Raw genomic sequence first — 8,760 nt, 5'->3', positions numbered from 1 at the left:
GGGGAGGCCAGATAAAGAGTATATAGGAACTCTCTGTGCTACCTTTGCAAATTTTCTGTAAATCTAAAATTCTTCCAATATGAAAAGTCACTAAAAAAAAAAAAAAAAGAAGAAGAAAGAAAACAACTCAGGAAAGAATCAGGTACATAGTAAATGTTAGTCAACAGTATCTATTAGAATTATGAATAGTATTAAAATGGCTTAAAATTAATAAATTTTTACTAGTGTAGTTTTTTTAATTGCGCTAACACTGGTTTATAACATTATGTAAATTTCAGGTGCACATCGTTACATTTCGATTTCTGTGTAGATTACATCACGTTCACCACCCAAAGACTACCATCCATCACCACACACATGTGCCTAATCATCCCTTTCGGCCTCCTCCCTGCCCCCTTCCCCTCTGGTAACCACCAGTCCAATCTCTGTCTCTATGTGTTTGTTTGTTGTTTTTATCTTCTATTTATGAGTGAGATCATATGGTATTTGTCTTTCTCCCTCTGACTTATTTTCACTTAGCATAATACTCTCAAGATCCATCCATGTTGTCACAAGTGGCAAGATTTCATCTTTTTTATGGCTGAGTAGTATTCCATGGTGTATAAATACCACATCTTCTTTATCTATTTGTCCCTTGATGGGTACCTAGGTTGCTTCCAAGTCTTAGCTATTGTGAATAACACTGCAATGGACATAAGGGTGCATGTTTCTTTACCTACCCGTGTTTTCATGTTCTTTGGATAGATAACCAGCCATGGAATAGCTGGATGGTATGATAGTTCTATTCTTAATTTTTTGAGGACTCTCCACACTTTCTTCCATAGTGGCTGCACCAGCTGGCACTCCCACCAGCAGTGTATGTGAGTTTCCTTCTCTCCACAGTCTCTCCAACATTTGTTGTTTCCTGTCTTGTTAATTATAGCCATTCTGACAAGCATGAGGTGATATCTCATTGTAGTTTTGATTGCATTTCCCTGATAGTTAATGATGTTGAACATCCTTTCATGTGTCTGTTGGTCATCTGTATATCTTCTTTGAAATGTATGTTCAGATCTTTCCCCCATTTTTTAATTGGGTTGTTAGTTTTTTTGTTGTTGAGATGCATGAGTTCTTTATACATTTTGATATTGACCCCTTATCAGATATATGGTTTGCAAACATCTTCTCCCAATTGTTAGGTTGTCTTTTCATTTTATTGATGGTTTCCTTTGCTGTGCAGAAGTTTTTTAGTTTGACGTAGTCCCATTTGTTTAGTTTTTCTATTGTTTCCCCAGATATGTTATTTGAAAATATGCTGCTAAGACTGATGTCAAAGAGCTTACTCCCTATGTTTTCTTCTAGAAGTTTTACAGTTTGAAGTCTTACATTCAAGTCTTTAATCCATTTTGAATTAATTTTTGTGTATGGTGTAAGATAACAGTCTATTTTCATTCTTTTGCATGCGGCTGTGCAGTTTTCCTAACACCATTTACTGAAGAGACTTTCTTTTCTCCATTGCATGTTCTTGGTTCCCTTGAAAATATTAGCTGTCCATAAATGTGTGAGTTTATTTCTGGGCTCTCGATTCTGTTCCATTGATATGTATGTCCATTTTTATGCCAGTATCATGCTGTTTTGATTACTATAGCTTTGTAGTATATTTTGAAATCAGAGGTTGTGATACCTCCAGCTTTGTTTTTTTCCCTCAGGATTCCTTTGGTTATTCAGAGTCTTTTGTTGTTCCATATACATTTTAGGATTTTTCGTCCTATTTCTGTGAAAAATGTCATTGGAACTTTGATAGGGATTGCCTTGAATCTGTAGATTGCTTACGGAAGTAGGGACATTTTAACTATGTTAATTTTCCCAATCTAAGAGCACAGAATATCTTTCCCTTGTGTCTTCAATTTCTTTCAACAATGTTTTACAGTTTTCAGCATATAGGTCTTTCACTTCTTTGGTTAAATTTATTCCTAGGTATTTGATTCTTTTTGTTGCAATTGTAAATGCATTGTATTCTTAATTTCTCTTTCTGCTACTCTGTTGTTAGTGTATAGAAATGAAAGTAATTTATGTATGTTGATTTTGTATCCTATAAATTTACTGTATTCATCTATTATTTCTAAAAGTTTTTTGGTGGGTTCTTTAGGGTTTTCTATATACAAAATCATGTCATCTGGAAAAAGTGACAGTTTCACTTCTTCCTTTCCAGTTTGGAACCCTTTTATTTCTTTTTCTTGCCTGATTGCTCTGGATAGCACTTCCAAAACTATGCTAAATAAGAGCGGTGAAAATGCGCATCCTAGTCTGTTTCCTGTTCTTAGAGGGATAGTTTTCAGTTTTTCTCCACTGAGTATGATATTAGCTGTGTTTTTGTCATACACGGTCTTTATTATGTTGAGGTACTTTCCTTCTATACCCATTTTATTCAGAGATTTTATCATAAAAGTATGCCGTATCTTGTCAAATGCTTTCTCTGCATCTATTGAGATCATCATGTGATTTTTATTCTTCATTTTGTTAATGTACTGTATCACCTTGATTGATTTGTGTATGTTGAACCATCCCTGCATCCCTAGAATAAATCTCATGTGCTCATGTTGTCTGATCTTTTTAACATACCATTGTATTTGATTTGCTAGTATCTTGTTGAGGACTTCTGCATCATTGTTCATCAGTGATACTGGCCTGTAATTTTCTCTTTTTGAGCTTTCCCTATCTGGTTTTTGTATGAGGGTAATGTTGGCTTCATAGAACCAGTTAGGGAGCTTCCCCTCCTCTTTAGTATTTTGGAAGAGTTTGAGAAGACAGGTATTAAGTCTTCTTTGAATGTTTGATAGAATTCCCCAGGGAAGCCATCTGATCCTGGACTTTTAGTTTTTGGGAGGTTTTAGATTACTGTTTCAATCTCCTTACTGGTGACTGGTCTATTCAAATTCTCTATTTCTTCCTCATTCAGTTCTGGAAGGTTATATGGTTCTAAGAATTTATCCATTTCTTCTAGATTATCCAATTTGTTGGCATACAGTTTTTCACAGTATTCTCTTATAATGTTTTGTATTTCTGAGGTGTCCATTGTAATTTATCCTCTTTCATTTCTTATTTTATTTGAGACTTCTCTCTTTTTTCTTGGTGAATCTAGCTAAAGGTTTGTCAATTTTGTTTATCTTTTCAAAGAACTAGCTCTTTGTTCCAATGATTTTTTTCAATTGTCTTTTAAGTCTATATTTCATTGATTTCTGCTTTGATTTTTTATTATTTCCTTCCTTGTACTGCTTTTGGGCTTTGTTTGTTCTCCTTTTCCAGTTCCTTTAGGCGCACCGTTAGATTGTTTGAGACTTTTCTTCTTTGTTGAGGGAGGCCAGTATTGCTATAAACTTCCCTCTTAGTACCCCTTTTGCTGTATCCCATAAATTTTGGCATGTCATATTTTCATTTTCATTTTCGTTTGTCTCCAGGTATTTTTTGATTTCTCCTTTAACTTCTTCATTGACTCAATTGTTGTTAGGTAGCATTTTGTTTAATCTCCACATATTTGTGGCTTTTCCAATTTTCTTCCTGTAGTTGATTTCTAGTTTCATTCTGTTGTGGTCAGCCAAGATGTTTGGTATTATTCCAATCTTCTTAAATTTATTGAGAGTTGTTTTGTGGCCTAATATGTGATCCATCCTGGAGAATGTTCCATGCACATTCGAAAAGAATGTGTATTCTGTGGTGTTTGGATGGAATGTTCTGTATATATCTACTAAGTTCATCTGGTCTAATGTGTCATTTAAGGCCAATGTTTCCTTATTGCTATTCTGTTTGGATGATCTACCCATTGATGTAAGTGGAGTGTTAAACCCCCTACTCTTATTGTGCTACTACTTCTCCTTTTATGTCTGCTAATAATTGCTTTACATATTTAGGTGCTCCTATGTTGGGTTCACAGATATTTACAAGCATTATATCCTCTTGTTGGATTGTTCCCTTTACCATTATGAAGTGTAAAATGGCTTATTTTAATTGTAACAAAAATATATTAACTTACCATATTTATTTTCAAAGAAGCACTGTGCAGAAACATGAGATGTATGCCAGGGGGAAGAAATGTTTTTGTCTTTACAAAATCCAGGAAGTAGACTGTCTACAAGTTGATCAATCTGCCCAACTTTTCATTCAGATAATCCAGGGGCCCTTAAGTTCAGTTCAAGCTGTAAAAGATTACATCAACCAAGTAAGCAATATTATCAAGATATTTAACTTAAAGAGTTATCATCAGGTGAAACAATACAGATTTTTAAAATTTAGCAAATGTACTGATTTCCTTTTTCTTTCTAACATTTAAAAAATAAGTTGGTGTAAATATTTGTATAGTTGTAATTTTACTGAAGTCAGTCATGTGAGGTTTGACAAATGTGAAAAAATCATATTCCCAATGGTAACATCAGCCCATGGAGCTTTAAAGCTTGTTCCAGTCCTTAATGCCCATAGACAGAAGCCCATTTGATAGAGAAAGTGTGTGCTCTGTCACCACGGGACATCTCCCCCCTTGGGCCTCAGTGCTGAGATCCTTCTTTGAACCAAGAGGTTCTGCAGTTACCCATCTCTAACTTATCCTAAGGAGGGAAATTGAACAAAGTCAAAATGTGTGAAAACCAGGCAAGAAAATGCACTCACCTTGAAACAGTTCTAAAGTAACTAAAATTGGATAGGGGTGACTTATTTTCCTGTCCACATGAGCTGATAGGAAGACAATAAAGACCAGTAACAAGAAGCTAGAACTTCAAGTAAGAAGAGCAAAAATAAACGGAACAAGTAATGTATCAACTTCTTGATGTAAAGTTAGATCCACAGATTTTATAGCTCTGGATCGACATTCAGGGGTTTGTCACTTACTAGCTTTGTGAGAAGTCATTCATATTCTTAGAATCCATTTTCTCATTAGTGAAACGAGCAAAAAATATGCCCTGCCTATTTCAAAACCAGATGGTATGGGTCAATGGAAGACATCATGCCTTGCTCACCTATTTAGCCTAACACACATAGTAAGATAGCTACAGGCATGATGAAATAGAATACTTAAAAGTGCTTTTTAAACTTCTAAAAACTATACAACTTAAATCATATTATAATGGAAACAGAAAGACTACAATATTCAAGAGCTGCTTTTTAAAAGTTATTTTTTAAGGGGCTGGCCCCGTGGCCGAGTGGTTAAGTTCACGCGCTCCGCCGCAGGCGGCCCAGTGTTTCGTTGGTTCGAATCCTGGGCGCGGACATGGCACTGCTCGTCAGACCACGCTGAGGCAGCATCCCACATACCACAACTAGAAGAACCCACAACGAAGAATACACAACTATGTACCGGGGGGCTTTGGGGAGAAAAAGGAAAAAATAAAATCTTTAAAAAAAAAAAAAAAGTTATATTTTAAAATGAAAAACCTGGGCCAGCCTGGTGCCATGATGGTTAGCTTTGTGTGCTCTGCTTTAGCAGCCTGCAGTTCATAGGTTCAGATCTTGGGTGCAGACATACACACAGCTCATCAGGCTATGCTGTGGTGGTGTCCCACATACAAAATAGAGGAATATTGGCACAGATATTATAATGCTCAGGAACAATCTTCCTCAAGCAAAAATAGGAAGATCGGCAACAGATGTTACCTCAGGGCCAATCTTCCTCACCAAAAAATAAATAAACAAAAATAAAATTAAAAACCAAAAAACCCACTTACAACACATAGACTTCAAAATGGAAATGCAGATTCTTAATGAAGAAAGAGAATTATTCCCCTTACTGATCGGGTCAGGTCCTCAGACCACAGAGAGAAATAATGTATATATAAGCATGGTAATTATCATACAACATGGTAACTGTTATTACAGAGATATATAAAAAAAAAGTAGATGAGAGAACACAGAACACAGAGAAACCAATTTCCTAAGTATGATGAAGTCACTGAGGTAACAGCTAATTAGCAATATGCTGAGGGAGAAAGTCTTGCGGAAGGGGGCAAAAAGTCATCAAAGGGCTGGAATGTTTGAGATGTAGTAAAAAGTTTAGCGATGGAAGAAGGGACTAGAAAGGTGGGCTATGGCCAAATTGTGAAGAGTCTTGTCTGAATTTAATTCTAGAGCTAATATGATTAGTTTTGTTTTATGGTAAGAAAATAGAAGATAAAGAAAATAAACTGGGTGAGGGAAGGCTGATGGAAGAAGAGAAAAATGGTCTGAGGCTGAACTAAACCCTAACTAAGAAGGATGGAAATAACAAATCACAGAGAGGAGACACTTGAAGACACGGGCAGAGTAAGAGAGATGGGAGGGAGAAGGGTGCTGGATGGATGTGCTGGTTTTCGATTGTTGTCTCTCAGCTCCTATTCATCCCTCTTGTTGCCATGAACACGGATGTGGGCCCTTTAAGTATTTTTCCTTTGCCAGCTGGCACGATGTCAAGCTGTGTCAGTAGAGAGCACTCGAGAGACACTGCAGGAGGAAAGAGGGTTTGTTCCTGGTTCTAGAGTGCTCACTCAGCGGGCTCCTGTCTGCAGCACCCATGGTTTCTCCAGCATCTGGCTCCTGCAGGTTGTGCAGCTTCTCCAAAGCCTGGCTCCTGCAGCGCAGTGGCTGGCAGTACCCAGCAGCTTCCCATGGCACCACTCCTTCACCAGGCAGTTTTGGAGCAGTTTTTCCAGTGAAACACATGCCCGTGAACAGCTTTCTCTGGTACACTAGGGGGCAGATTTCCACTAAGTTCAGCTGGCCTGGCACCAGTGACTTCTCTGCCACTCAGTGAGCCAAGGCCATGCCCTCCCCCACAAGGTCAGGACCTCTGCCCGAGGGAGGAGAACTCTTCCTGGGATGCTCCATCTCAGTCCCAGGAGGATTAGCTGCTCCTGGAATCTGCTAGTCATAGAAATTTTAAAGGTTTCTTTCCTTATTATTAGCCAATCCGTAGCCATTCCAATCCCCTGTAAAAATAGGTTTTTAAAAATATTAAACTAAAAAAATTATACCAATTTTTTATATTAAATTTTCACTGATCACATGACTGTGTGGTTTCTTTCTCCTGGTTGGACCCAGAGTGATAAAAAGAGGCTTTAAGATCAGATATATTAGAATCTGGGGGAGTAGCTCAGTTTCAGACATCTTAATTTTCAGGTCCCTGGAGCCTATCTAGAGGGGTATTTTAACAAGCCACTAGATAAATTACTTTAAAATTTTAGAGAGAGATGTTTGGGAGTTATCAGAATATAGATATATAGAGATATTACCTGAAGATATGAAAATGGGTAACATAACCTGGGAGACTGCACAATGAAAATTACATTAAGGCTAAATGCACAGTATACCCAATATTTAAGGGGTTGGTAATAAAAAGGGCCAGCAAAACGGAAAGAGAAAAATACCATCATCGATGTAGCAATTTAAGAGAGTATTTTGAAAGTAGTGAATGTTCAGCAAGATCAAATGTTAAGGAAAAGTTGAAAAAGATGTGGATTTTTTAAAAGGCCTATATTTAGTAGTAAGGAACTCAACAAAATATGGCAAAATAAGTCTGTAAATGGTGAAAGTAGTAGCTAAACTATGATGGGATGTAGTGCAAATAAAAGTTTTGCGAGTACAGTTATAAGTTCAAAGTACTTTTTCAAGAAGTCTCAAAGCAAAGGGAAAAGATGTCAGTAGCTTGAAGGAAGTTAAATGAAGGACTTTTGCTTGCATTGTGGGGTGGATGTTTGAATGAGCAAGACCTGATGACAGCAAAGTCACCACACAGCAAAGGGGGTAAGAGGAGAGAGGAGGTAGGATGCTTAAGGAGAGTGAAATGTTTGTGAAGCAATAACGAGCAGTCAGTGAAGGCAAAAACAGGACTACTGAGGGTACATCACAGGTAAAGAACACCAATTCTGTCTTTGAGACCATTACTCTTAAGCTCAACAGTGGCTTCTAGAGTTTAGCTACTTTTCAAGCCCCAAAATGTCCTTCACTACTGACCCAGCAATTTCACTTGACAAAGCAGTCAAAGATTTAGCAACACAAATAGTAAAAATGGTGCTGTTTATAGCAACAACAATTGGAAATAATGTCCAACAATGGAACACTATACAATGAACATTTTGTAGTCCTCAAAAATATAGAAAACGTAAGACATAAAAAGTTCATAGGACTATTAAATGAACGAAGCAGAATCTAAATCAGCAGATATAGGATGATCCCATAATTATAAAAACACAACAGAAAAAAGAAATGAAATACAAAAAGTTAACAACATTATCCCTGGAAAATAGGATAAGTGAACTTTATTTCTTCTATCTACATAATGTTTCCCAAAATTTCTAAAATGAACATAATTTTGCCCCAGGTCGCAATTTTGACACGTCGCATTTTCCTGAGGAAACCTCTCTTAGACCATAATTTGGGAAAACGGTGTCACAGCAGTAGAAAGACAACGGATTGCCTACAGAAAGAGGCAATAGGAAGTGGGCAGATAGTTTAAATGGGAGGCGCCCGGCAGGCCGCGGAGACTCGAGAAAGCGAGCCAACGAAAGATTCCGAAGATGGCGGAGACGCAGCGCTCACCGACGGTCACCGCCTAACTCCGTGCGCACCCACCTTCCACGCGGGGCAGCCTGGAGCCCGCTCACCGGAAGTGACGCAGGAGGAAACGCCCCGTGGGGGGCGTGTGCGACGTAAGGGCGCAGGCGCTGGGCGCTGTCCTTCCCGCTACGGCTGGTCGGGGGCGCTAGAGGGGAGGCGGGGCGGAGGCGGGGCGGAGGCGGGGCGGAGGCGGGGCGGAGGCGGGGC

This window comes from Equus quagga, chromosome 12 (assembly GCF_021613505.1).
Source record: "Equus quagga isolate Etosha38 chromosome 12, UCLA_HA_Equagga_1.0, whole genome shotgun sequence".
NCBI lineage: Eukaryota > Metazoa > Chordata > Mammalia > Perissodactyla > Equidae > Equus > Equus quagga.
Note: the sequence above shows the minus strand (reverse complement) of the source record.